Source organism: Aulostomus chinensis, chromosome 1, assembly GCF_037954235.1.
Source record: "Aulostomus chinensis isolate RoL2024-O1b breed Wild chromosome 1, RoL_Achi_v1.0, whole genome shotgun sequence".
NCBI classification, from domain to species: Eukaryota; Metazoa; Chordata; class Actinopteri; order Syngnathiformes; family Aulostomidae; genus Aulostomus; species Aulostomus chinensis.
The window spans coordinates 61,707,887-61,721,985 of NC_141320.1; the positions used below are offsets into that span (position 1 = coordinate 61,707,887).

A 14,099-nucleotide genomic window follows, 5' to 3' on the forward strand; every position below is an offset into this window, starting at 1 on the left:
TCCACTAAGAAAACTGTTGAATGAATGCTGAGTGTGACGTGAAAGGTTTTTTTGAAATAATCATTCGCATAAATGAATTTACTTTTTAATTCCGCCATACTTTGTGTCCTTGAAGTCTCCTTGTATTCGCTGTTCCTTTATGTTTTTAGTTTATTTTTAAAAGTCTACTTTTGCGGTCCTTACCTGCCCTCGTGCTTGGAACCAAGACTCAATCCAGTGCCAATACCAGACAAATGTGAAGCAACTATCTCCAATAACAGTCCGGTAATCAATTCAGAGAAACAGCTGCTGCTAAATGCTACCACCAGCTAGCACTGAGCTAACACATGCTACAGAGATGATGAACTGCTGCCTCCCTTTTCATTTCTTGTCAATATAAAATACTGATTCTGTCATTTTTGATGAAAACGTGACGGATAAATGACTCTGGAATTACGACTCTGAAAGTAATTTTATTTTCTACTTAATAATCTGCATTTGCAGGTTTTGTTGTCTTTTCAAATGATTTTAACTGTTCTTTTAACATCTTTTTAATATTCTTTGTCGTAAAGAAAGCAATGTTTGTGTGAATGCGGCAGTGCTAATAACGCTGATTATTTAATCCGTGTCGCTGGAACTTTAGGAGAGTAGCCGGTTCACACTGCGGAGGATTAATATCAAACCAAGTGGCATTCCACAACTTACAATTCCTCTCTGCTAGCCAGAGATCATTTTGTTAATAGGTCCCACATGGTCCCCCCCCCCTCCCCCACACACACGCACACAATTATACTCCTTTTTTTCTTCCTTCCAACCCTCTATTGCATCTGAGTTGCGAGGCAAATGTCACTAAATGCCAGGCCAGGCTCAACCATTCCAAAAGCCAAATGTGAGTTCATCTGCTAAGTCAATTTCCACTCAGCCTGACCAGTCGATCCCCGGGTTCCAACCTCAGTGACAAGAATATGAGATTAACCCTTTGGCCTGGTGCTGGCTTTGGTACATCCGACATGAAACACACAGCCCATTGAAATCACATCATGTTTGTCATGTTCACAATGAACTGCAAAGTACAATTATAGAGGAATTATGAGACAAGAGCTCATTGTGGTTCTGCTGGTACAGAATGTTATAAAAAGGTGCTGTACAATGAAACGGTTGTTTTTACTTTGAAATGAAAAAGATGGCTAAATCAACAGATAGTGGCGAGGGCCGAACGCTAGGTATCACATTAAAATTTCACCCCGATACACTGCAACAAGCTACAATACCATAAATATTGCAATGTAACAACAACTTTGGGGTCCTGATACAGTTGTATTGTGATGTGATATTGATTCCTAATGCACTTTGAACAGATGACGGTCACAAAAACAATTCGACAGCGTCCAAATCATTCAAGAAAACAGTCACAGAAACAACACTGTACACGATGATGAGATGCAGATGTGATGTGTGCATGTCAACTAAGTGCCCACTGAAACAGGTGTGCTTTCAGCTGCTTTTTAGAAGATTCCGCAGAACCCACAAACTGCAGATTTAAAAGAAGAGAATTCCACAGTTCAGGGTTAGGCCCCTGAAGTTTCACAGGTGGGAGTGAGCAGCAGCCGAAAGAGGCTCATTGCATTGCAGGATTGTGCGGGTAAAATTATCTGGAGCAAAAACCAGTACCTCTGTCTTTCTAGAATTCAACTTTATTCAAACAAATTTACTGGTGTCCAGTCCCAAATGGCACTGATACTGTCCAAGGGTCGAGTAAACCACAAGAACTCACATGGTTTAAATGAAAAGTGGAACTTTCATCAGCATATGAATGATATGAAATATTTTAATTGTTTGTAATCCATCCCAAAGGCAGCAAATCCAAGAAGAATAGCAAAGGCCCCAGAACTGAGCCATGTGGGACACCATGTGACAGCAGAGACTCCAACACAGACAGAAAACGTCTATCGAAAAGATATTTTGAATTCCAGTCCAACACTGCCTGATACTCACATCCGGTCACGCCACCTACTGATGAGGATAGGATGATCTACTTCATCAGATACAGAACTAAGACCCAGAGCACCAACGCAGAGCAACTATTAAGATACGAGACGCTTTTGCTCGTAAAACCTTAAAAAGTAAGGAAGATGGGATTATACAGATGCACCAAGATTGCTAGAGTTTAACCAAAAAAAAAACATATTTATTGTGATACAATATCAATACTACAGTAAGAGCTGGAATACTGATGCAGTATCTTGAAAAAAAAGTGATATTGTCATACAATTGATAGTAGAGGCTGCAATATTGAAAATATGATAACAACAACATATGCCTGTGTCTATTTTATTGTACCCCCCCCCCATCTATTAATTGGTATTTACCTAAACTGTTCTACAAACCTGCACCCCTGTTGTTCATCACGAGTGGTTTTCTCCTTCCCAGTGATTTTCAAATCTAAAGTTCTCGCATCTGGAGGACAATAAGACTTTTTTGTTGAATTAATTAAATCTTTATGAAACACAGAAGACGAAGAAGATGATGATGACCTCATGCCACAGTCTGGGATGCTGGAAGAATAAGAACGCTGCTTCGAAGTCATTAGGTTTAAAAAAAGTGAATCTGGCTTTATTACGGTTCCAAACAGCTTCATAAAACAGTATTGAAACACAGACAGTATTGCCAAGGAGCTTAGAAGATGATAAAGCATATATGAGGGAAGAAGAAAGCAGCTATCCTGCAGATTACGGATGAAATATCTTTTCAATAAAGCCCACTATTCAGAGCTATATTGTCTGCCCTGTTAGTTAGCTATCAAGTGAAAATGAGCAGGCTGCTCTGTGGGATTCAGCCTGACAAGTATGTGCAAATGAAGTGAATCTTTTCAAGTATACCCTCGGTAAGAGTTCCCTCCCTTTCCTCTCATCTTTCCCATTTTCCCCTTTTCCTGCAGTGACACCCAACATCTGTAGCCACAGTGACACAATCTGCAAGTAATCCATAACCATGAATGCGATGACATCTCATCGGGGCGGTGGGAGGGTTTACATCCCCGCCAACACAGCAGCAATATCACCGTCCACTAGCCAAGCATCTCCAGCACCTCCACAGCCTTGAAATTAGAACAACCCAGCAGCAAATACCCGTTTTTTTTTTTTTTTCCTCCTCGTCTTTCTGACACACAGAGTCACATACTGGGTTGGACATACTGCGTATATCATTTGGTCTGCTGATACATCAGGCTAATTTGCCGTTTTATTAGAAATCCGATACAGGCAGGTCAATGTCTTTCACCACCAACATTATGAAGGTTCTTCCATGACCACAGATTCTGAATTTATCACCATCTGCACAAATCAATCCCAGCGTGACATCAAGATGTATTCCCTTAGCTGCCAGAGGAGGCAACCGCCTTCAATCCCACATGAAAAATGTCACATCCTCTGTTAAACTTTCTGTTTTAAAGTTACACATTTTACAGAGTAACATCGCATTCGTAAGTAGCAAAATATACCCTTTCCACCAGGAGCTTACTTGTTTGGTGTTAGCTGATATTAGCAACTTTAGATCATTATTGAATTAGCTCCTCTGTGCTATTATGAAATTTGAGGATTTAAAGGAGTACTCCAAATTTTCTTCTTTTTTAGAAATACAAGTTTTGGACATCCTCTCCAGAGCCAAAAGATGCCCTTCTGTCCTCATTAACCAGAGACCCACTGATTGCTAATTAGCTTAGCACAATGAATGGCAGTGGATGGGAAGTGTTAGCAAACCTGCTGCCTGCTCAGCTTCCAAAATTAAGTAGTTTCTCTGGTCTCTTAAAAGTCAGCCATGATGAGAGGTAGCAGTCAGTCTTCTAGGGAAGTGTTTTTGTTGACTGAACATCGGAAATTTTGAAGAGTCAAATCACTACATCCTGTCAGGAAAGTAGTTCCAGGTTTGGTTCAAATTTTGGAATTCCTGGAAAATTGGAATTGTCATTTTAGAACAAATTTCCCGGAAAAGCCTCGTTTTAATTATGTAAACTGTTTTAGAGGGAAGAAGATTCAAAGACTTTGTGAAGGTATGGTAACACTTCCCATCCACTGCCATTCATTGTGCTAAGCTAACAGGTTTTTTTTAGTCAGGCGTGTGCCCTCGGTTGCATGTTTGTCAAAAGCAATCACAATATCAAAGAATGTTTGGTGCAACAAGAGCGACTGCTTCCAATAAACAACATCTTCTGGACAATCCGTGGCCCAGAACCTGATCAATTTCAACACCGGAATATTGCAAGAGGATGATGTCATACTTTCCTTATTGTTTATATGAAAGAATATTTCCACTCATAACCGAAGCCTTTAATCAGGACGGCTGTTCGAGAACCTGATGAACGCGGAAGTTGCATCATTTTTAATTCGCTCGACAACATGAGAATATAAAAGAGCACTGACAGGAGAGTCCAGCCGCCTGCTGTGTGAAGCTCCACAGTTTGTGTACAAACCGTCGCTTCACATTAACGTGAGTGTTTTTGACCAAACGCAGATGATGTTTCTTCATCTCTGAATGATGATGCTTCACGGATGCTCTATTGAGCTGGTAAAGTGTTAAAAATCTTCATTTTGGGCCATATTTTCATTCATTTTTTGTGTGCTGAAAAGACTTCCTGAAAGAATCCTCCTGTGTGCCCCTGTTCCTAGTTCCTCCAGCGAGCGTCTCCTCTCCTCCAGATGCAGTTTAGGAACGACAAGTCCATTTCTGGGTCACCAGCAGGAGGACGGGGGAGACGAGGAAGCTGGAATCAGAACTGAGAGGATGCTTAGGTTTTGGAAGCCGACTGGGCAAAGATGCTAACTCTTCTCCGCCACCACTGATGGGGCTAATCTAACTCGCAGCCAGCGGGTCTCTGGAGGTCTCAGCTCCCTAATAATGCAGCACACAGGAGAGAAGGGTATGTACCTTGCCTGGCTCAGGGGTTGAGCGCAGACATTATCCCCAAAAAGATGTTTGAAAAGCTGGTTGGTGGCTAAAATAACTGGATGTTTGGGACAATTCATAACTGAATACAGACTTGCTGACACCTGAACTAGATGCTAAATGTAACAACTGAAAACAGATGCACACGAGGTGAGCTGCATCCCAGACGTGAGGAATAATGGAAGCTTGGGATTCCTGCTGCTTTATATACACACACTTTTAATGGCCTAATGCATGTTTGATGCCTCTGAGACCACATGCAAAGATAGATTTTCTAATTAGAGCCACTTGGCCACATTTCATTATTAGGCCTTCTAAACACACGCAGAGCCCTGCTCTGTAAAGCCATTCATCAAGTGAAGAAAGCGTTTGTCTCGAAAGGAAATGTATTTTACGGCGTTTTAAGTCTCCGTGGTCGTATCGAGTTTATGCTAGGTGTCGATCCAAGACTATTTCTATGCTACATCAGCCTCCTCATTATGGTTGGAGCTGCCAAAGTGTCACCATCCAGGAAACAACGCAAAGCTTAAACGCTAATGCTGAGGTCCACTAGAGATTGATTTGATGTAAAGGGTGTGTGTGTGTGTGCACACATGCAAGTGTCATTCAAACATCTTCTCTTTAATAAAAACAGCAGAGTTGACTTATAATGATTCCCATAACAACACGAGAGCCCACAGAAGAAAAAAAAAGGTGAACGATGTGGCTTGGTTGTCATGGTTACAACAAAATAACACGACTAATAATTTCACGAGCATTTGTCTGTTCTTGTCTTTCTGTCATTTCTTTTTATCACAAAATAAACCTTCAGACACACACGTTTTGCATCTTCATCGTACGTTTTGGTGAATTTTAAAGTGAAACACACCTCACACACTTGGGTTTACTGATCTTGCCTCTCGTGGTCAGGGCCTGCACATATAAAGCAGCTTCCAAAATATTAGCATCTGCATGGTAGCTAATTTAGGATGCTTGCAATGTCAAAGAGGTGCTAAATGAAGATGAACTGATTAAAAATTATAGGCGTGTCCAGGGTGATCAGATAACTGGAGCTGTGCAAATTTGGGGTAAACCAACCATGACCGCTTTTCAACTATAGGTTCTGAAGTATTTGTTATTTTAATCGGAGTAAAATCTCACTCTCAATCTGCTGGGGAGCATCGAGGCGCTAATTGCTAATTCAAAGCCTTCAGTGTGTCGTGATGGAGGGAGAACCGCTACATCTCAGCAGACCAGCTAACAAGGCTGCGTGAGAGGCGAATTCAATCTACTTGTCGGTTACGATGCAGACGGGAGTTGCAGCGAACCCAAAAATCCAACTCTCCAGCCACAGAGATGCGGCCACCGCTCAAGCACCAACTAGTGAGTTAAATTGAGGCCTTTTGTCTCTCTTGTGGCGCGCAGCTGTTATTGAGATGTTATTGTGTGATGCGAAACCCAACTTTCTGACCGCGCGTAAGCAGTTCGAATGCCGTTCATACTCGACGTGAACCGGCTGCTGTTCAATTTCCAGGGTTGAAAGTGACTTCAGCTCCAAACAAGTCAACTGTTCATGCACTCAAAGGTGTAAAAGTCTCAAGTCGACCACCTCGGCTTGAGTATGATGGAATATATCATAGTTTGAAGAGAAAAACTACACCCATGCATCCTTAGGGGGAATCATTAGGATAATGAGGTCACTGCACAAGAGGAACAAGCAGTGGTTGTCAGACGGATGCGTTTCTTGTTTTCTCATAATTTGGGGGGGGGGGGGTACTTGATATTTACATGCAGGAAGTGACATTTTCATGCCAGCCTCTTTTGTGTAAAAACAAAAACACATACCGACACTAATCTGTGACATGACGCAAGCGCCTTGTGGCACACGGAGAATTCTCACGGCTCTCGCTGTAATCGTATCAAATTAATGAAATCATGTGATCATCCGAGGGCCCGCTACACCGTATGGTCTTGGACTGTGTTCTGCAATGAATTAAAGTGTTCCAATATGAATATAAATGTGTTTGTTTTGGGCGTTCATAGTGTAAACAGCTGAACTTTAGAGGACAGAAATTAGAAAGGAGAGCGACAACACGTGTAATGAATTTAAAGGTGCCTGCAGTGCGCTCAGCCATCTGTTCTCCCGAAGTTAAATTCATAACCAGAAACTTGTGTGATCACAAAGTTCCCCTTTCGTTGCCAATTGTGTGAATCCAATTCCAGGATCTACTTTTATACTCTGAAGATCATCTGCCGAGCTGGAATCACGTCGGTGTTTATTCAGCGTCGCCGCAGCCTTCAGACTTTCCTTCTCAAGACACTTCAGAGTGTATTTCCTTCATCCTTCACCCTCAGCCGCGCGGCTCTCCCGCTAACGCAGGTGAGTCTTACAGGGCGAGAACGCGTAGAACATGCGACTCCCACTTCATACGTTCTCTAAGCCGCTGGTGAGATACACCGGTAAAGCTGGTGCCCGCTGTGACACCAAGTCTGCAAGTGTGCATTGGAGTGTATAACCGTGCAGGGGGACAGCTGCTGTTGCTCCATGATAATATTAAACCAGACAGACAGACAGACAACAACAACAAAAAAGAACGATGAGATAAAAATGTCCAGTTTGGGCTCTACAGGCTCCATCTTTACTTGATTAGGGGGAAAAAAGAAGCGCTTGAAGCTAAATTAAATATGTTCCAGTAAAATGTTTTGTGATGGTGACTTTGGCTTTTCACCATGTGCTGCAAGCTCACAGTCTGTTGCTTTTCCCTTTTATTTCGCCACTCTGACACAAGTGCTGTCAACTGAAAGAGGAGAGGGGAAAAAAAGAAGCAGGCATTTATCTCGAATGGAAAGTGACTGCGCTCTCTGCCAGCCCTCTCTTCTTGCACTTCTTTTTTATCAGTGATTCGGTTTGTATCACGACTCATTCACTATGGATGCAACTGCAAAGTTAAGTACTCTCTCTCTCTCTCTCTCTGTTTCCTCTCCATCTTCATGTCTGTGTTACAGTCCACAGGGAGGTTAGTCAGATTTCAGCCGGAGCTTTCGGCAGTGCCTCGTCCTTCTCTCATGGATCTCCCCGAGATCACTCCTAATTACAGCGACTCCCGCCGCTTTTGCTGACATCTTTTCGCCTGCGTCGCCATAGAAACGGCTGCTGTCCCGATGAGGCGGGAGAACTGCTGTGAAGGGGATCTGAATTTCCCATCGGCCATATCTGATTAAAAACCCCGGCATAGCTAACAAAGGCGTGGAGGAAGTGTGTGTGTGTGTGTGTGTGTGTGTAGAGGGGGAGTGACTTTTTAATTTCCTCACGCCGCCAGCTCCTGAAGGTCTCATCTCGGAGAAAGATATCCAGGGTCACCGCTCGTGGCTCTAATGGCTGCCGAGGGGGTAAATTGTCAGTGTTGTCGAGAAGGGTGATGATAGAACATATGGGTTAATCTAATTGGTCCCCACTTGTATGATTTAAGTCCATTACCAGCATGTGTGTGACAGGAATTGTCTCCGTGACTGAATGGCTGAAGGAGATACATGCAGTCATGGGGAAAGTGTGTGTACTCATGGTATAGTTTTACTACAAACTTTACTCTACAATCAGGCAAGGACAGGTTGAAGCAATACTTCAACCAAAAAGAGGATGAGATGTCTTCAGCAGGCCAAGACATTTTTTTTCTCCCTTGCGTTATTACTTTGCGTTATAAAATGCGGGGCGAGCCACGTAGGTGTAGCTTGAAGCTAATGGTGGTCAACCTCTGTAAAACTGTCCAAAGACATCAGTGAACAAACTCTCCGACGCTCCGTCTGCTCTATTCCACATCTGCTCTGTGTGGCTGTATGCTCAGGAAGAAGACTTGAGTTACAAACAAACCAATGCAGCACTTCTGGTTTGGCGCGAGCTAGCTGTTGAAACAGAGGAGAGATAATTTGTTAGTTTGTAGCTGAAATCCAAAGGTTGGTGGATGACTGGTCATACACACAACGAAAAACTGGATTATTCTGAACGATACGCTTGACAGTCTGTTTTGTCGCTGTAACTGTCAGTTGCTGCTAGCGTCGGGCTAAATATACGCAGCTCGCTCTTTCTGCATTCCGGAGTCACAAAGAAGTAACGCGGGAGGGAAAAAGTGTCCTTCAAGAGAGCTTTTTGAAAGGCAAAATCCAGTTTTAGGGTGAGGTATCCCTGAAGGAACGGGAACCTCGCTAGCGCTGCAGAGGCTGTGTTTTGGCTGACTCCTCCACCTCATTCCCCTCATGTCTGGCTTGAGTCCGCCAACAGGGGGATGGTCAGTTAATTAAACAGGAAGGAAATGGACTTCATGAAAACTTAATCAGGGTGTTAATGAAAGCAAAGTGGGCTGGACCAGTGCTGCACTGATAAAGTAGTGTTAATCTTGTGTGTGTGTACGCACACGCTTTGGGCAGATGATAACTCTGATTGGCTAAGGAGAATATTGGACCAAAGTCCTTGCGGGGGTAAAAAAAACAGATCCCTCACAATAAAAGCACGCAGCACATTTAATTGAATCTTTCAACTGCAGTTCAGCTTTTGGAAGTCGGTGTTGTGTTTGTGCGGGGATCAGTCAGACTCCTATCAGCAGAGGGCTGTTGTTCTTGGCCTCAGTTTCAAACACGTTACTTTCACTCTCGTCAGCATCGACGTTCCCTCCGTGTTAAAGTCGGGTGCAGACACTAAGCCTCTTGATGTGCGTCTGGAGAGGCTCCGATGTCCATTTTCTACCGCTCACGTGGGACCGGCAAGACTGAGCGAGGCAACGCAGATGACCCCTGTCCCCTGGAACATACTCCAGCTCCTCCTGGGGGGCCCTGAGGCCATCTGCATCAGATTCTCAGACAACTTCGACTGAATCCACTTAAGGAGTTGCAACTCCACTCGTGCACCTCGCCCAGTCTCCGAGGCGATAACCAGCAAGCCTGCAGTGACCACACGTTTTCCTTACTTTTATGTACAAACTCCGTTTTTTTGTTTGTTTTGGTCTTTACTCCAAGCACCGATCACGGGGGAGAGCTGGAATGTAAATCAAAAGCTTCTGTCACCCCAGGACACCATGTGAGTCGAGAAACACTGGCCAGAGACTTGGAGGTGCTTCAGGGAACCCGATTTGTACATTGAATCGACTTCAACAGTTTAAAAATCTGTGTGTGTGTGTGTGTGTGTGTTAGATTTTAAGCTTATAGATAGTTTTATGTTCTATTATATAAATTCTGCTCTTGATCGGTTGTCCATGCGTGACGAAACAATTCTAGCCGTAAACTAGAGGACACTCAAGTGGAGTGTAAACCACTGCCAAGGAAAACCCAACCAAACTCCATGTGAAATAATGACATTTTTAGCATTTTTTTACACTGATCTACACCAAAATTGAATGGCTTCTTTTGTAACTCATGCTACACCTCTAACACCACGTTTGTTGAAATTCGGCTTTATATTTTTTGTTTCATCCCGCTAAAATGCAAACCAAGAAAGACAACTATTACTTCCTCAGTGATGGGAATCAACCAGAAACCAACTTTCGGTATCAAATGTTGTGCTGTAGCTGTCACGGTGAAACCTGCTGTGTCAGAGGGTGGAAATAGAAACAAACCTTGTAATGTAACATGAATTATGCCCTCGTGCTTCAGTCCTTCTCCATCGCCCTGTTATTAGCTATTATTAGCCCTTATTAGCTAATCAGCCCTCAGCAGCACTGAACGCCTGTGCCGACCGTCTCCTAGCCGACCTGATCACCCAACTGTTTCCTGTTGGTGTTTCAGTTCCGTTTCAGGCACGTGCCCGGTTCGTTTCCCCTCGCGTGTTCCACCATCTATGCCTGTCTGCTTGATATGCTTGTTGTTGTTGTTGATGAATAATTTCAGCATGTGGGTCCATTCGGCTCGTAGCGACTCGACAAGCAGACATGAAAAAACTTGAGCTCTAACTAAAAAAAATAATGCAGTACCCCCCCCCCCCCCACACACACACACACATATGCATTATGTCTGCCCCCCTCCCTCCCTTCTGGAGGGCTTGACTGGAGCCACTTGTTGTGCGAGTGCAGGAACACAATGCTCCTTGAAGCCGCACCCGTGGGTGGATTACGTTAGCCCCCACGGTTTGAAAGATGGATGAATGTGGTTTCTGCCTCCCTCTGTAAATAGAGCTCCAACAAAGCTGCTTCCTTGAAAATCCTGCGTCATGCGGCGTGATGAAGTGCTAGAAAAATTTACATGTGGAGGCGACGCTTGTAAAACATAGAAATACACATATATCCGCAATTCTTCCTGACACAATTGAACTTAATAAAAAACTGGCTGTATTTTCCCATTTTCAGCTCAGCCATTTAAACACCGCGCTGCCAACGCAGTCAAGCACTTTACATGTAAACAGCAATTAACACCTAATACACTTCCCATGCCAGGTTACATCACGTCCCACTGTGTGAGTACTTATTCACCTAATTCTTTTCCCCAGGTTCCTTTTGATTGTTCAACGAAAGACAAATCTGGAAGTTTAACAAAAGAAAAGTGAGTTTCCCCCAGCGGGGAAAATATAAGTAGATATACTCACTTCTACACCCAATTTATGGCGAGGTTAAACTAATGCAGTCGTAGTAGTTCTGCAGTGATGCAATAAAGCATCTTTTCATGAGGGTCGTAATGTTCGGTTTTACTGAATTAGTTTTGAGAGATTTATTCAAATGTTCATTTCACAGGCTGTAATTTGTGGTAGTGCTCCTGACGGTGTCCCTAATATTTTGTCCACTGTATTCATACTGTAGGAATCGGGCTTCAGCCACACTTCAAAGTGCAAGTCATACAAATGTGGTATTTCTTCATCAAATATTTATGTGTCTGGAACAGTTTTACACCGGGGAGAACGTAAAAGAGGTACTAAAACTCATTTTTTGGGGGGTTGTAAACTTAACGAAAGGCTTCAAAACACGTACATAGTGGTGTACAGCTGGTTATTTCTTTTCAGATACAGAGAAATGGTCATTTTACTGCTTAAAAAGTCTTCGACTGCCCCATTTGGACGATCGGTTTGCAGGTTTGCACTCGTTTGCATCGCGGACTTCTGTCTTACAGTTCCCGTTTTATTTTGAAATTTATTTCCCCCTTGTGTAGAAGTTTGCTTTACTTCCTGCCCCTGATCGTCTCCACTCTTTTCCCATGTGATTACTTGCCGTTATTTATTTTTGGATTTTTACATACACAACTTGAATTCTTACTTCCCTGTTTTTTTTGGGGGGGGGGAGCTACTACAGTACGTAACATAAAAAAATATCACATTAAGTACGTCAATCTACCAATTATACAGCCAAAAAAAACCAATGTCTTTAAAGTCCAATGTGATCAAGTGAGAGGAAAAGGGATGAGAATAATTACAATTGTTCCAATGTGGAGTAGAAGTTTGCTCAATAAAAGTGGTTACTTTTGCTGAAGTCAATCCGAGATATTTGTAGCTTTTTTTTGGCAAGAAAAAGGCTTTTGAAAACAGGGTGATCGAAGCAAACTAGCAGATCTTACTGTTTTATTCAAGTGCCTCCTTGACATCAAAGCTCAAACTGGAGCAGCGGTAGGAAGCTGAATCCAGGCGTCCATTCTTCCGCATGCTTCGACGTGTCAAAGTGGCTCCTGGGTTGACGGCGGATTTAGCAGCAACACACTGAGGAGGAGAAAAACATCTACTCAGTGGACCTGAATGCGGCTCGGTTCAACGGCGCGTTGAGGCAATTTCAAACAAAACATACAGCCAGATTTCTTCCATTTGCTTTTTCTCTCCTCTGTGCTACAGCGATGCCGTGATGTCACTTCCTGATCCCTGGGAATAGTTCTTTCTTTTGGAATGATCCAGATGAGGGTGGCTGAGAAATCTGAAAGGGTGACGGTTTGTTTCCATCAATTTCTAACAAACGCATAAAACTACAAATCAGGACCCGCCGTTTTTTTATGTTCCCGGACTTTCCAACTTTAAGCAAGAAAAACGTCCAGAGTCAGACTTTTAAGTCAAACCTATTACAAGGGGCAAATATGTTCCATGAAATATTCAGCCAAGTGCATGTCCAGAGAAGTGCAAGCATGAATAATTCACGAGGGGAAGTTAAGAGTCACACTGGTGGATTTTTTTTTTTTTTTTTTTTGCTGTCCGTGTCATAATTCCGGCATTTTTTTATTTTTTTAGCACGTCATGCATCTAGAATTATAATTTCAGCGTTTCATGCAGTCTTGACTTACATGAAACGCTGCCAAATGTGAAAAAAAATGGAAATGAAGCCATCGCAAATCATCCTTTCATGGCAAAATGAGAAATCTATTTCGAGGATACAGAGACAATAAACCCCATTGGCTTATTTTGAGCAAACTGCAGACACCAGCTCGGGTGAATCCAAATTCTATAAAAGAATGGGTTGCGGTGCAGCTTGGGGACGGTTTGCACGTGAAAATTTTTTTTTACAGATCCACGTAAATTAATCGAGCGAACTTTGGAATCAATAACGTAGGCCTCGGGCGGGTGGGGGGGCATGTAAGAGATAGTTATCACCCCAGCATGAGGGACGAGCCGCAGCATCAGATGAGTTAAAAGAAAACTCAGCTTGAAGAAACACGGGATGATGAACGATGTCTCCGGGAGGAATAGGAAGACGGCGCTGCTGCGGCGGAGCTTTGAGTAAAGGATGATGCGCGCGGGGGAAATAAAAAGCTGAGGAAATGCATCGGGGTGCTATTTGACGTCCTTGGAAAAATAGAGATACAGAAAGCCTGAGATTGTGATCAGAGCTTTCAGTCGGGCCATTAGTGGTCCTGCTGTGGGCTCGCCGGAATCCCTCTGTGATAGCGGCTTTCTTTTTTCTTACTAAGTTAATCTACATTGCCTCTCACGATACGCTGAGCTCCCGCAACATAAATAAGAGGTGAGAGCTCAAGGAACGTCTCTCTGTCTTCTGGCTCATTCATCTTCTCACTTTTGTGCTAAACCATGAAAAATATCAGCCGGTATCCTCTGAACTTCTACAGTAAGAAGCTTCTTCCCTAAAAGCATTGATTTTTACAGGAACCTTCTTCATGCTGAAAGGTTGACGTTAGACCTGAAATCCATAAAAGTGATTTCAAGAGATTTTTTGCAACATTGGACACATTTTTGAGATGTTTTTCGCCTCTTAAAACAAGCATCTGCTGCTTTATCCCCCGACCGTGTTTAAACT

General features: G+C 43.1%; 1 long non-coding RNA gene across 5 annotated transcripts in view; it reads right to left on the reverse strand.

Moving 5' to 3' along the window:
- The window catches only part of LOC147272627 (uncharacterized), a 208,066-nt gene that overhangs the window by 90,849 nt on the left and 103,118 nt on the right, over nt 1-14,099 (reverse strand). For 3 of the 5 annotated variants that reach the window (XR_015115929.1, XR_015115928.1, XR_015115926.1), the window contains one exon: nt 12,424-12,562. The exons of 1 other annotated variant lie outside the window; for it this stretch is intronic. This is a non-coding gene — a long non-coding RNA (uncharacterized LOC147272627). Of the gene's footprint in view, nt 1-12,423; nt 12,563-12,647; nt 12,771-14,099 lie in introns of all 5 variants that reach the window. One more of the 5 variants, XR_015115930.1, reaches the window with a different exon arrangement.